The 15,043-nt window shown below is 44.6% G+C and overlaps 1 protein-coding gene across 5 annotated transcripts in view; it reads right to left on the minus strand.

Annotated features, from left to right (window-relative positions):
* The window catches only part of KCNIP4 (potassium voltage-gated channel interacting protein 4), a 420,252-nt gene that overhangs the window by 265,132 nt on the left and 140,077 nt on the right, over positions 1-15,043 (minus strand). The window lies entirely within an intron of this gene.

The following is a 15,043-nucleotide window of genomic DNA, read 5'->3' on the forward strand; positions in this document are numbered from 1 at the left end:
TCTACCTCTGGCTGCTCATGGGATATGCATGTGGAAGCAGGCTTCCTGGCTGGATCAGGGCCCCTCTGATAGCCACCTTCAGTTTTTAGGTAGGATATCAACACTGTGTTGTGTGTATATAATCTCTGGAGGAGTGTTTGCTATCAGAAATCCCTCAAATTAATGGATTTATTTTGTCTTCTTTCATTTGATATCCTCTCACTTTCTATTTTCCATCTCCTTATGTGTGTTACCAGTTTCAATCTTTCCCCCCACCTCTCTTCAGCAGTTTTTCAGAGTGGGGACTTAGGATGCGGGTGGCGCTGTGGTCTAAACCACTGAGCCTCTTGGGCTTGCTGATTCGAAGGTCAGCGGTTCGAATCCCGCAATGGGGTAAGCTCCCGTTGTTCTGTCCCAGCTCCTGCCAAGCTAGCAGTTCAAAAGCATGCCAGTGCAAGTACAGTGGTGCCTCGCAAGACGAAAAGAATCCGTTCCGCGAGTCTCTTCGTCTTGCGGTTTTTTCGTCTTGCGAAGCAGGTCCATTAGCAGATTAGCGGATTAGCGCTATTAGCGGCTTAGCGGGCTTAGCGGATCAGCTGATAAGCGGCTTAGCGGATCAGCTGATAAGCGGCTTAGCGGATCAGCTGTTAAGCGGCTTAGCGGATCAGCTGATAAGCAGCTTAGCGGCTTGGGAAAAAGGGGGAGGGAAGGAAAAAACCCCCGCAGGAACTCGCAAGACATTTTCGTCTTGCGAAGCAAGCCCATAGGAAATTCGTTTTGCGAAGCACCTCCAAAACGGAAAACCCTTTCGTCTAGCGGGTTTTCCGTCTTGCGAGGCATTCATCTTGCGGGGCACCACTGTAGATAAATAGGCACTGCTGCAACAGGAAGGTAAATGGCGTTTCCGTGTGCTCTGGTTTCCATAACGGTGTCCCATTGTGTCAGAAGCGGTTTAGTCATGCCGGCCACATGACCCAGAAAGCTGTCTGTGGACAAACACCGGCTCCCTCTGCCTGAAGGAGAGATGAGCGCCGCAACCCCATAGTCGCCTTTGACTGGACTTAACCGTCCAAGGGTCCCCTACCTTTTACCTTTTTAATACTACACAAAAGGAACTGATAAATAGGTTGTCCCAGTTGACCTGTGATGAGAAAGCTTTGACAGCTTTTACACTGGCAAGTCTCATGCCTGCCCTGCCACTAATTGTTCTTGAAATGTCCCCAGAGGACAGAGAGTTGCTGTTGTTTTTGACCTCCAAGTCAAAGCATCCTTCTGGGATACTTGCTCTAAGCTGTTAGGAAAACAATTTCCTCTCTGTTTCTGCAAACCCTTTTCCTTTCCATAAAGGTAAAGGTAAAGGGACCCCTGACCATTAGGTCCAGTCGTGGCAGACTCTGGGGTTACGGCGCTCATCTCGCTTTATTGGCCGAGGGAGCCGGCGCACAGCTGGTCATGTGCCCAGCATGACTAAGTCGCTTCTGGCAAACCAGAGCAGCGCACGGAAACGCCGTTTACCTTCCCACCAGAGCGGTACCTATTTATCTACTTGCACTTTGACGTGCTTTCGAACTGCTAGGTTGGCAGGAGCTGGGACCGAGCAACAGGAGCTCACCCCGTCGCGGGGATTCGAACCAACGAACTTCTGATCAGCAAGCCCTAGGCTCAGTGGTTTAGACCACAGCGCCACCCACGTCCCAGATACCTATTAGGTCCATAAATTACCATATAACATACCATGTTTTTCGCTCTATAAGACGCACCAGACCATAAGACACACCTAGTTTTTGGAGGAGGAAAACAAACAAAAAATATTCTGAGTCTCAGAAGCCAGAACAACAAGAGGGATCACTGCACAGTGAAAGCAGCGATCCCTCTTGCTGTTCTGGCTTCTGGGATTAGCTGCGCAGCCTGCATTCGCTCCATAAGACGCACACACATTTCCCCTTACTTTTTAGGAGGGAAAAAGTGAGTCTTATAGAGCAAAAAATATGGTATATTCAACACATACAAAAAGTGGCAATTTGTAGTTGACAAAGGACAGCTGGACATATAAAGGGCCCCATTACCTTCAGTAGCTTAGGGCCTCATCAAACCGAAATCTGGCCCTGGCCCTTACCCTCAGCTTTTGCCACCTTACTCTGCCTAAGGACAGGCATGCAAAAACTTCCTATTCCTCATGTTGTCCCTGCTGCACTGAACTGCCCTGCACATGCATTAAGGAGGGATGGACTCTCTTCAGCCCAATGGGAGTCCCTCTGTATACAGGTACTGCACCCTCATTCTAAGAAAGATTAAGCATCAAGATGTTTCATCAAAGGAACACTGTTTCAATACTGAAAAAGCAAGTACAGCAAAATTCATATATGGCATTCTGAAGCAGCACCCTCTGCTTCAGAATTGCTGCTGCTGGCATTCATGCGTTTTGCTTAAATTATTCTTTCATGGTATTTTCTTACGTTCTGTAAGCTGCCCTGGGAAATTGTTTTGACGCCTTGGTAAGAATTCTCATAAGAAATACATAATAAATAAACCGCAGTACCAGCCAGCCTGTTTGCTAAAGGCAGGCAAAGTACTGTTATGGCTTTCGGAGACATTAATAGATTTCCCGAACTCTTCAATAAGATATACCAAAAATTAAAAAGGAAACAAAATAATAAATACAAATTCAGTAATCAGTATAATAAGTATATAGTAATTCTTTTGCCTACTACTGAACACTTCCTGTTCACACTCTGAACCCATCTCATTACTGATGAGCATAATTTGGGGACTATCAGTGAATTTTTCATTAAATTTCCCCAATGTTGGCTTTTATTTCCCCATTTTGGAAGGGAGGCTTCAATCTGCTTTCTCTCACCCAGTGATATTTTTCTAGAAAAGGAGATGCTGGAGCTCACCATGTACTTTCCCCTTGTTCTCTTAGAATGGCAACAGTGCACACCTGAGACATGCCAGAGCTGAGTTCAATGAAATAGTACAATGGAGTAGCTTAGACTAAGAGATGGAAAGCTGGCTGCATTCCCCTGGAAATCTGAAGGGGTGCAGCGAATTTGGCACGTCTCTTGGAGTTCATCTGCTGAGCTTCATAGTTGAATGGTACCCCCTGGTCAACTTTGGTGTTGCAACCACTCCACTATACTGGTTCTCAGTTGTGCTGTTGTTATTGTTTTTGCAAGCAAATGTATGTCCAAGGAGGTCAGGCTGGTGTACACAGTTCCTGCCATTTTACCCTCACAACAACTCTGTGAGATATGGTGGCTGAGAAGTAGTAGTAGTAGTACCGTATTTTTCGCTCTATAAGACGCACCAGACCACAAGATGCACCTAGTTTTTGGAGGAGGAAAACAAGAAAAAAAATATTCTGAATCCCAGAAGCCAGAACAGCAAGAGGGATTGTTCCGCAGCAAAAGCAGCAATCCCTCTTGCTGTTCTGGCTTCTGGGATAGCTGCGCAGCCTGCATTCGCTCCATAAGACGCACACACATTTCCCCTTATTTTTTAGTGAGTCTTATAGAGCAAAAAATACGGTAATAATCTTATTATTTATACCCCGCCCATCTGGCTGCGTTTCCCCAACCACTCTGGGTGGGGGAACAGAATATGAAAAACATGATAAAACATCAGTCATCAAACTTCCATAAACAGGGCTGCCTTCAGATGTCTTCTAAAAGTCAGATAGTTGTTTATTTCCTTGCCATCTGATGGGAGGGCGTTCCACAGGGCGGGCACCGCTACTGAGAAGGCTGATTCAAGTTTGCTTTATGGCTAAATGGGGGCTCTGAGCCCTAATACTGTACACCACAGGTGCTCTTTAATGGTAGGAATAGTCCTTTTAAGAACTGCCAAAACAATCAATGGCACACATTGGATTGATGATGGTGGATGATGCGGAGCTATACCAAAATTTGGATGATGCGGAGCTATACCAAAATTTCGTAGCTGGTGGTGGAGTCTGCTCGCCGTTAAATATCGGCATAACCCCTATCTACCGCGCTCCGTCCTACTTAACATCGCTTATGGCCGCGTCTCACCGATATGCCTTCATTAGAGCTAGGTTTAATGTCTTTCCAACAAACGTGCTGAGACATAGATTCACTAAGGGCCAAGTCCCTTCAATGTGTGCGTGTGAAATGAAAACATCTGAATCTCTACATCATGTTATGTTTATCTGCCCTTTGTACAGTTCAGCCCGTGCTAGTATACTAAACTCCATAATCCAGCCTATGGCTGACAAATCAGTAGACCTACAGCTTGCCTGGGTTTTTCAAGATGTGGATCCTTATATTACCCTACAGGTTGCTAAATTCCTAACAGCCGTCCTCTCGTACAAGAGACGGAATGGAATGTTAGTTGATTATTGATAGTTATAAGAATTTTTTATAATGACATCAGATATTGATTTTAGCGTAGTGCCTAAAATTTTTAATCTTAATCTTAAACTTTTTTCATGAATGGCTAATATCTGTCCTTGTGAGTTGTGAACTGTGTTATACTACTTGTGGCTTGTACGAGTCCGCTGTTTTATCTGATTTGATTTGTTTTGATTTGTTTTGTTGTGTTGTGTTTCATGATGGGCGTAAAGCCGAATAAACATTTTGACTAGTCAATGGCACACAAATTGTAAAAACAGAACCGGAGGGCGGGGCGGCAGAGAGTGGGAAGTGAAATGCACCATAGCATTAACTTCTCTTTACTAATCATAAGACTATTGTTCAGAGCTTTGTCTATCAGTTACTTCCATAATTCCCTCCTTTTCCAAATACATAATTTTTTCCAATTGCTTTCACAGGCTTATCTGTGTAATATATGATCTAAGCTGTCTTATTTTACCAGACACTGACAGAGACTACAAAAAAAAATTAAATTAGTTCAAATTCTATTACCTTACATTACTGGATTCATTAACGTGCTGTACCTTTTCGATCCAACCGACATGGAACTTCTCTTTATCAAAAAGTAGAGTGCATGGAAAGGTCAGAAATAAACCTAATTTACTATTAAAGATTAATTACAAGATAAAAGGAAAGCTTGGATGGGTTAGAAAACATGCACTTTTGTTGCTATATAAAGAAAATTTGGTGGGTCCTCTTTGAAGGAAATAATTCAGAGGAAAATAATATTTTTATAGCATTGGGGCTGGACTAAATTATTTCTGGGATCTCCTCCAGCCATGTGATTCTATAGTTCTGAGGTCTGGGGAAAGGGAGTATACTGAGGTCTGGGGAAAGGGAGTATTACTAAAATGGTCAAACTAGTTTCTTTTGTTACATAAATTGCCCTGACCAGATCTCCTTTGCTATGTAAGCTAGAGGTAATGCATTGCCTCAGAAACTAAATAAACCAGAGACTATCTTCCTTCCTAACACCTGGCTGGGGGTCATGTTATTGAGGTGGCTTTGGATGTGAAAGAGTTTGGAGTCACCGAGAATCAGAGGGTGGGTAAGTTTTAGATTCTGGAAGCTAAGAGTATTTTGCAGCTGGCTGTGTTCCCCTAGAAATCTGAATGGCTGCAACAAATCTGGCACATTTCCTGGAGTTCAGCTATATAGTGGTACCTCAGGTTAAGTACTTAATTCATTCCGGAGGTGCGTTCTGAAACTGTTCTTAACCTGAAGCACCACTTTAGCTAATGGGGCCTCCAGCTGCTGCTGTGCCGCCAGAGCACGGTTTCTGTTCTCATCCTGAAGCAAAGTGCTTAACCTGAGGTAATGTTTCTGAGTTAGTGGAATCTGTAACCTGAAGCGTATGTAACCTGAAGTGTATGTAACCCGAGGTACCACTGTGCCTTTACCCATGCTTAGCTTGTTTATTTTGTGTAAATAAAACTACCACAAAAAAAATACAAAAAGTATCCCATGACCTGGTTCCACGAAAGCAGAACCACTTGCAGAATAGATACAAGAGTAGCAATATTAGAATACAGCCCTAGAAGTCTACAAAGAACTGTCTGGTTAGTTACAATCATGTGAAATTCAGTGTGTGTGCACGCATGCACGCATGCACGCATGCACAAACTCACAGTCCTTTTTGTTGTTGTCCTCATTGCAGCTTTAGGTCTGCCAGTTCACAATACTGCGGTGGCTGTGTTAACGGAAAAATCCGAGGGCTCCCTTGGACAAAAACAAAGACACCAACCAGGATAACTTGGAGCAAAACAGCAGCCTGTAGGCTTGGCCTTTATTGATCTATTGCAATAGGGTGCTCCCCTCACCCGCAGGAGAGAGGAGGGACCCAGAAAAATGGTGTGCAAGGCCTTATAAAGACTTTTGAAATTGCCACCCTGTAGATCAAGACCACCCCCAGAAACATCATACATACATCACAGAAGGGGTGTAACCTAAGACCACCCCTCAGATACATCATACCTACCTCACAAAAAAGGCGGTCTAAACAGAAATTTGAATGTTGTTTTTCTCCTGTCCTTGTTTATCTCCTGTCTGGCAGGTTACTTGATTGGATTGCCTGGGGAGCCTGGCCATTCTTTTGTAATGATAAATACTTAGTTCCTGGGCCAGGTCACAGACATACCCTTAAGACAGGATTTGTGAAGGAAAAGACAATGGGGAGGCTTTTCCACTTTGACCTTGCAGAAAAAACATTTGCTCAGTTTAGGAATCAAAATGGCTTCAGGTCGGTCTTCCTGTGCTGATCTATGTACATGCGGTTATGAACATTACCATATATCTAAGACCTCAAAATTCCTATCACAGCTGCACAATTTCCCTGGCAGGGACCAGCAATACCATGTCCCTTTGGTTTCTTCACCCACAGTACCCAGCCCACCAACTCTCTTTTAGTGCTTTTAGTGCTCTTTTAGTGGCCCACTTTCTTTTTGGCAATACACTGGTACCTCGGGTTAAGGACGCTTCCGGTTACAGACTCAGCTAACCCAGAAATAGTACCTCGGGTTAAGAACTATGCTTCAGGAAGAAACAAGGTTTACCAACTATTGAAGAATGGCAGATGAAGATGATGGACTATATGGAACTTGCCAAACTGGCTGGGAGACTCCGAGACCAGAGAAAAGAGACGGTGGAAGAAGACTGGAAGTAGTTTAAGGAATATTTGAAAAAATATGTTAATATTTAAATCTTAGAACAGCTTTGGAAGTGGATATAGGCTGTAGGGTTAGAAGTAGAAGATAGTGTATTTTAAAATAGTATTATTTGTAAGTGATAAAATGTAAAGTTATGTTAAGTTTGATTAAAAAAAAGATGGTTAGAAACTATATGTAAACTGCTAAAGATGAAGTAAAATGAAAATCAGATAGGTGGGACTTGGGGAAGCCCACTTAATAATGTTTAGAAAAATAAGAATATGACAAGAATTTGTTTGTATTGTTTGTTCTCTGTGTTCTTTATTTGTGTTATAAAATGAATAAAAAAAATTGGGGGGGGACTTTGCTTCAGGATGAGAACAGAAATCGTGTGGCGGTGGCAGCGGGAGGCCCCATTAGCTAAAGTGGTACCTCAGGTTAAGAACAGTTTCAGGTTAAGAACAGACCTCCAGAACGAATTAAGTTCTTAACCCGAGGTACCACTGTAGTATGAAAACTTACTCCTGCTTTCTAGTTTTTCCTTTTTTCTACCTTTTTCTTGGCTCCTCCTTTCTTCAACTCTGTGTCTCCCCCACCCACTGTTTCTCAGGTTTCTTACTTTTGAGGTCACTGTCCCAACTATTTTAGCCACAGCGACCCATCTCAATATTCCTCTTTCTCCACAGCATTTCACCCTTAAAGTTCTGTTCAGAGCTCTCTCTCTTACATTAGTTTTCTTTCCCTCAAGCCTCCACAGCAAATGTACGTATATTCATGTTCCGTGATGAGAGGTTTAATGTCTCTGTTTGGATTTAATATATCTCATAAGGCTACAGTGGTACCTCAGGTTAAGTACTTAATTCATTCTGGAGGTCCGTTCTTAACCTGAAACTGTTCTTAACCTGAAGCACCACTTTAGCTAATGGGGCCTCCTGCTGCTGCCGCGCCACCGGACCCCGATTTCTGTTCTCATCCTGAAGCAAAGTTCTTAACCTGAAGCACTATTTCTGGGTTAGCGGAGTCTGTAACCTGAAGCGTATGTAACCTGAGGTACCACTGTAGTTGCCTGGGCAAAACAGGGAATAAGCAAAGATGGTTTTGGGAAGCCTTGACAACTGCTAGGAAGAGGGAAAGTGAGGGTGGGGACAGTGAGGGAGAGGGAGAGCGAGGAGAAGGAATGGTGGAAGAAGAATACGATGAGAGGAATTTGTGAAGTACTGTACAGCCAGTGAGGGGAGATTTTGATCAAGTTCTGCAAGTGACTCTGGCAGATAGAGGTGGAACAAAACTGCAACAGGGGACAGAGCAGCTATGAGGTGCAGGGGGACCTGGCAACCTGCAATATTGAAAAGCAGCTTGAGAGCACCATCTCCTCAGAACACCTGAGTGACATCATAAAGGACCAGAGGAAGATTGTGATGTAGGTCCATTTTCCCTGAACGGCCTCGGTCCAGTATACCTGAAGGAGCGTCTCCACCTCCATCGTTCTGCCCGGACACTGAGGTCCAGCTCTAAGGGCCTTCTGGCGGTTCCCTCGCTGCGAGAAGCCAAGTTAAAGGGAACCAGGCAGAGGGCCTTCTCGGTAGTGGCGCCCGCCCTGTGGAACGCCCTCCCACCAGATGTCAAAGAGAAAAATAACTACCAAACTTTTAGAAGACATCTGAAGGCAGCCCTGTTTAGGGAAGCTTTTAATGTTTAATAGGTTATTGTATTTTAGTGTCTTGTTGGAAGCCGCCCAGAGTGGCTGGGGAAACCCAGCCAGATGGGCGGGGTATAAATAAATTATTATTATTATTATTATTATTATTATTATTATTATTATTATTATTATTATTCAGCTTTGTCAGGGAATAATATGCTGGAGAAAAGCCATTCCTTCCCTCATTTATAAGAAAAACCAGTTTAACAAATGTGTAGGTTTCCATGCTTTCTTCCTAGAGTGAAAACATGGAGCATGGTCTTATCACCTGTCACACACCCCCTTCAATGCATACCCTCAGATTCTTGTTTCTCACATCATTCTACCCTGAAGCCCTCCTTCAGCCTTCTTACATTTCAGATCCTCTCACTTATCATCACTATATCCTGGGACCTTCCCCAGTTCTCAGCCTGCCCTATGTGTGGTGCAAATGCCAGCCAAACTGACAACGCTCTCTGCTGTCACACAGCTGGGACTGCCAACTGTTTAGTTCCATGAGCAACAGTATGTTCTGAGCCCTCACACCACAACATGCATCCCAGCTCAGCCCAGCAGTGCAACTGAAATACAATATACATATATTTCATTCTTGGGTAATTTACTCCTTCATCACTCCTCCCATCCTCCACTCCTTTTTTCTTCTCACCAAGATTTCTCCTTGTTTTTTTTGGCTAGCCTTTCAAAGCAAAGAATAAGCACTAGAAACAGATGAATTCCTATGCAACAAGATATAGGAACTGACAAGTTACTTTGCTGTCAGAAACAATTCAATTCACTTTTTATTCCCTACTGTACAGAAGTATTGTCTAGCGAGGTCAAAGAAAGTCTTTTACAATGTTCTTTTAAAAAGCAAGGAAGCCGACCAGTTGTCTCTGTTGTGAAAACACTGTAAAAGATAATCATTTGGCAGAACATGTGTGTGTGTGTGTGTGTGTGTGTGTGTGTGTGTGCAGAAGGTGATTTATTTCATTACGAAATTGTTATAAGAATTTTAAGGTCTTAGATATGTAATAAATGTTCATAAATGTACCAAGCAAACACGTACATAAATATATAAACCACATGTCTGGAGCAGCACAGGAAGACCGTCCTGAAACCATTTTGACTCCCAAACTGACCAAATGTTTTCTCTGCAAGGAGGGAGGGGGTGAGGGAACCTTCCCATTGTCTCAGGAATTGGGTAATCACCATCTCAAAGGAATGGCCAGACTACCAGGAAAGGCAATCAGATAACCTGGCAGACAGGAAAAACAACAACATTCAAATTTCTGTTGTAGACCACCTTTTCTGTGATGTAGGTATGATGTTTGTGGGGGGTGGTCTTGGGTTACACCCCTTCTGTGATGTATGTATGATGTATGGAGGGGTGGTCTTGAGCTCCAGGGCAGGGAATTTAAAATATCTATATAAGGGCAGGCACACCTTTGTTCCTCCGACCTCTTGAGTGTGAGGGGAGCAGCCTGTTGCAACAGATCAATAAAGATCAGGCTTACTAGCTGCTTTGCTTCTCAATATTCTCTGGTTGGCCTCTGTTATTTTCTCCTACTGATAGGGAACCCACTTAAGGACTCTATACGGGCTTTTGGATACCCAAGGGAAAAAGGGCAGGTTTTGTTTACAACAATACTGAATCTTATTATATGTCTGTTGAATTGGCTTTTGTCTAATTTGAATTTATATTGATATGTTTCCTAACAAATTCCCCCTCCCCACCAATGTTTTGCATTTTGATAATAATCTGATGCGTGTCATTTGTGAGACACTTTGAAAACAGTTCACTACAGCATATAACATAAGCAAACCTCAAACTTTTATCTCCCCCCTAATTATTTCCTTAGTTCAGCTTCTACTTTGGTGTCCATTACTCTGCAAAATTTTGCACACTTAACTGGAAGAACTCTGGAACACCAGTCACATCTGTGTTGTCTCTTAAACATACAATGGAAATAGCAGAGGCCAATAGTAAATCATCTCCCACGACTGTCAGATAAAATAAACTGCCTGAACAATAGAGCTGGCTAATGCAGAGGGAAGTGATCTGGGGAGGTTAAGTAGGCCAGTAGCACAGGCCCTTAAGGAAAAAGTGACATTTAAAAGAAAACAATAGGGGAGGGGGAGCTAAGTGTAAAAAAACAAAAAGTGTAAGGCAGTTGACAGCAACCACACTGCCAAAGGTGTGCTGTGCTAGATTAGGCTAAGGCTATTCCTGAATGGTAATTATTTTGAGTTTACCATGAAGAGGGCTTGGCAGGAATATTGACCAATTAGCAAGGAACTTCATGGTAGGATTTGTGCCCTAGACAGGCAAATGACCTTTTGAGGTAGGAGCGTTACAAGAATTCTGTATTGCCCCTTTGAATGACATAATTTTGTTTTCCTACACAAGGGGGCCAGTTAGAAGCCCTCTGGAGTACCAGAAAGAGTGAGGAAAGGGGGAATCTAACTGGAAATAAATAATAGCAATGCAGGAATAACTAGCAATACTGTGCTGGGCCCTGGGGTAACCCGTGAAACGCGGTCCAGGACCAGTCCAGAATCCGAAGGTTCCACTAGGAGTCAGTCCGGCAGGACACGAGGCAGGAAACCAGGCAAGGACAGGTACAGGATCTCAGGCAGGATCTAGCATACAGCAATGTGGCTCCCACAACGTGGGGCGGGGTCCGAAAGCCTTTTATCTTTGTCAGGGTAGCGGTTGGTCCTGATCCCCCGGTGACTCACCTCCCTGTTTCGCCCGAAGGCAAGCACTCCTCCTGCGAGTACTCAGGTCTCTCCTTCTCTCAGACCTTAGTCTCTGCAGCTCGGGAGACGTCGGTGGGTTACTAGACCCAGGGGCCGCCTCAGCCTCCCCGACCAAACCGGCAGTGGAACAGCTGTAAGTGATGGCCCAGCTGAAGGCAACGAGGTAATCCCTGCATCTGGAGCCAGGGCAGGCTCAGGCCCCTGACTCGGCCTAGCTGGTGTTTGTTGCAGAGGAACCTACGCAGACTGGGACCTTTCATGATCAGGCCCCAGACTTGGTTGAGGTGATGCCTGAGGCAAAGGATCCGGTGCAGACTGAGACTCCTCTGGTTCTGAGTCTGAGCCCGAGTCCCAGGCCATCAAAAATACCTACAGTCTAAACCAGGCATAGGCAAACTCGGCCCTCCAGATGTTTTGAGACTACAATTCCCATCATCCCTGACCACTGGTCCTGTTAGCTAGGGATGATGGGAGTTGTAGTCCCAAAACATCTGGAGGGCCGAGTTTGCCTATGCTTGGAGTTCTATTTAAGTTATTTTGGAGAGAGACAGCTTTTCTCCCCATTTTCACTTGTGGGATGTGATTTAATGATTAAATATTCTCCCTACAATTCTAGCACTAAGTTGCCATTCTTTGTTTAGGTGTCTGTTGTCAAGAATGGTGCCCGTAAAGGAGAATCAGTATCACAGATAATAGAGAACTGGGCTCAACTCTAGTTCACAAAATTCAAGTCAGCTTGTCGGAACCCTGCTGTGCAGACGAATCTCCTCCATTCTTTGATGTTACTATCAGAGGCAGTCTCTGCAAGTAAATTGGGGGTGGTATGGCTGCAAGCTGTCAAGCCTGCAGTGTTTTCAAAGACTAGTTTGTTTTTCATAGACTGCTTTCTATATAGATGCTCTGGCACAAAAGCTGCCTCTGCTTATCTGGAGCTGAGGATGAATCACGCGTTTCCCACTAGATGAGTAGCAGCTGCCAGGAATTCCTGATGGAAAAATCAGTCCATCAAGTCTGAAAGAGATCATATTTATTACTGCTCATCTGCAGTGGGACAGTGCCTATCTACTACTACAAAAGTAAAAAAAAATCAAGTGAACTGAAGCTGGATCTTTAAAAACCTCTCTGCAGTACTGTCGGTTTCCCATGAATTCCACTACCTCACCATCTTTGCCTTCTGTCTTCAGACTCTGCAGCTACACACAAGACTCCTGCTCCCTCTCATTTTCCCTTGATGCCCCATACACCTGTCACTCACTCCCAGAGAATTTCCACCTTTCTCCTTCAAAATCTCTTTTCCCTTTTAGTTTTGCCTTAACTCCATAGTTCTCAACTGAAGCCTGTAAGTGCTTGTAGTTGCATTTGCTCATAAATGTTCCTTATTCTTTCTTTTTTCTCTCCTTTCTCTTTCTTTCTTTCTTTCTTTCTTTCTTTCTTTCTTTCTTTCTTTCTTTCCTTCCTTCCTTCCTTCCTTCCTTCCCTTTCCTTTCCTTTCCTTTTCTTTTCTTGGAGAAAAGGAGGAGTAGCTTAGTTCCTAACCTGCTATTTGTGTATTTTATTTATTTAGAGAGATTTATGGACCACTTAATCTGAAAATACACGTGGGTATATACCAGGGGGTATATACCAGTGGGACGCGGGTGGTGCTGTGGGTTAAACCACAGAGCCTAGGACTTGCTGATCAGAAAGTCGGCGGTTCGAATCCCCACGACGGGGTGAGCTCCCATTGCTCGGTCCCTGCTTCTGCCAACCTAGCAGTTCGAAAGCACATCAAAGTGCAAGTAGATAAATAGGTACTGCTCTGGCGGGAAGGTAAACGGCGTTTCCGTGTGCTGCTCTGGTTCGCCAGAAGCGGCTTAGTCATGCTGGCCACATGACCCGGAAGCTGTACGCCGGCTCCCTTGGCCAATAAAGCGAGATGAGCGCCGCAACCCCAGAGTCGGTCACGACTGGACCTAATGGTCAGGGGTCCCTTTACCTTTATATACCAGGCACATCCAACTCTCGAGAGACTGTGATCTACTCCCAGGAGAATAAAACTGGCAGTGATCTACCCATTGTCATTGCCAAGAGTTGTCAAGCTTTTGGGGGGCAGCATTGCCCAGTTGAGCTTTTTTTTTGGGGGGGGAATGGGTACAGTGGCTCAACCAACAGTCTGCCAACCTCCCTCCTTCCAAGCTTTCAGATACCATAGTAAAGGTAAAGGTACCCCTGACCGTTAGGTCCAGTTGCTGACGACTCTGGGGTTGCACACTCATCTCACTTTACTGGCCGAGGGAGCTGGCGTTTGTCCACAGACAGCTTCCAGGTCATGTGGCCAGAGCAGCGCACGGAAATGCCGTTTACCTTCCCACCGGAGCGGTACCTATTTATCCACTTGCATTTCATGTGCTTTCGAACTATCAATAAAACTTAAAAATAAATAAATATAGATGACTAGTATATGTTCCCGTTCAGGCATGAAATGAGATAAGCTTCCACTTTCCACTCACCCGTCATCTGCAGGGAAGGGAAGAAAGGAATCAGTTTATACTATCAGTTCAAGCTAAGAAGGGGTGGATGTTTGCATGCTCTTAAAAAAAACCTCCTATCACATAGAAAACAAGCATGTCAGAGATTAAAGTCAGACTGATGCCTTTTCTCAAGGATTCTATGTCTTTGGTTTTTGTGTGTGGGAGGGATAAGGTTTTGTTTCTTTGAGGAAACAATCACTTCCCTTCCTTGCCAATGCAATTGTAGCTTGAAGTGGTAGAGTCCAAATAAAGACGTCATCCAGACGTACATTTGCCCTGTGCCTAGAAAATATGGGTCTGAGTGGTTTTGCCCTTCCCTCTCTATTTCCCCCAGAAAACCTGCCCTTTGGAGATAAAAAGGTAAAGGTAAAGGGACCCCTGACCATTAGGTCCAGCCGTGGCCAACTCTGGGGTTGCGGTGCTCATCTCACCAGGCATTGATGTCACTTGGCTACTTTGACCTTGGTGGTGGCAACAAGCTCTACTGCCCCTCCAGTGTGAGAGAGTCTGCCACTGAGTCAACTAATGAAGAAATAGCGTGTGACTGAGGGGCTCTTAATACATTGTGATGGTGCCCAATGGTGGGAGGCCTGGTGATGTGAGGAACATTTGCCAAAAGATGTTGTCTCACAGCAGTGCACCTTAAAGGTAAAGGTAAAGGGACCCCTGACAGTTAGGTCCAGTTGCAGACGACTCTGGGGTTGTGGCGCTCATCTCGCTTTATTGGCCGAGGGAGCTGGCGTACAGCTTCCGGGTCATGTTGCTTTTGCACGTGGGCCTGACAGAGCAAGGCATCCTGTTATTTTGTCAACCATAGCAATGTGAAGTTTAAGGTAATGGGACCCCTGACCATTAGGTCCAGTCGTGGCCGACTCTGGGGTTGCGGCGCTCATCTAGCTTTATTGGCCGAGGGAGCCGGCGTACAGCTTCCAGGTCATGTGGCCAGCATGACTAAGCCGCTTCTGGCGAACCAGAGCAGCGCAAGGAAACGACATTTACCTTCCTGCTGGAGTGGTACCTATTTATCTACTTGCACTTGGACGTGCTTTCGAACTGCTAGGTTGGCAGGAGCAGGGACCG

Source organism: Podarcis filfolensis, assembly GCF_964270895.1.
Source record: "Podarcis filfolensis genome assembly, chromosome: 9".
Classification (NCBI taxonomy): Eukaryota; Metazoa; Chordata; class Lepidosauria; order Squamata; family Lacertidae; genus Podarcis; species Podarcis filfolensis.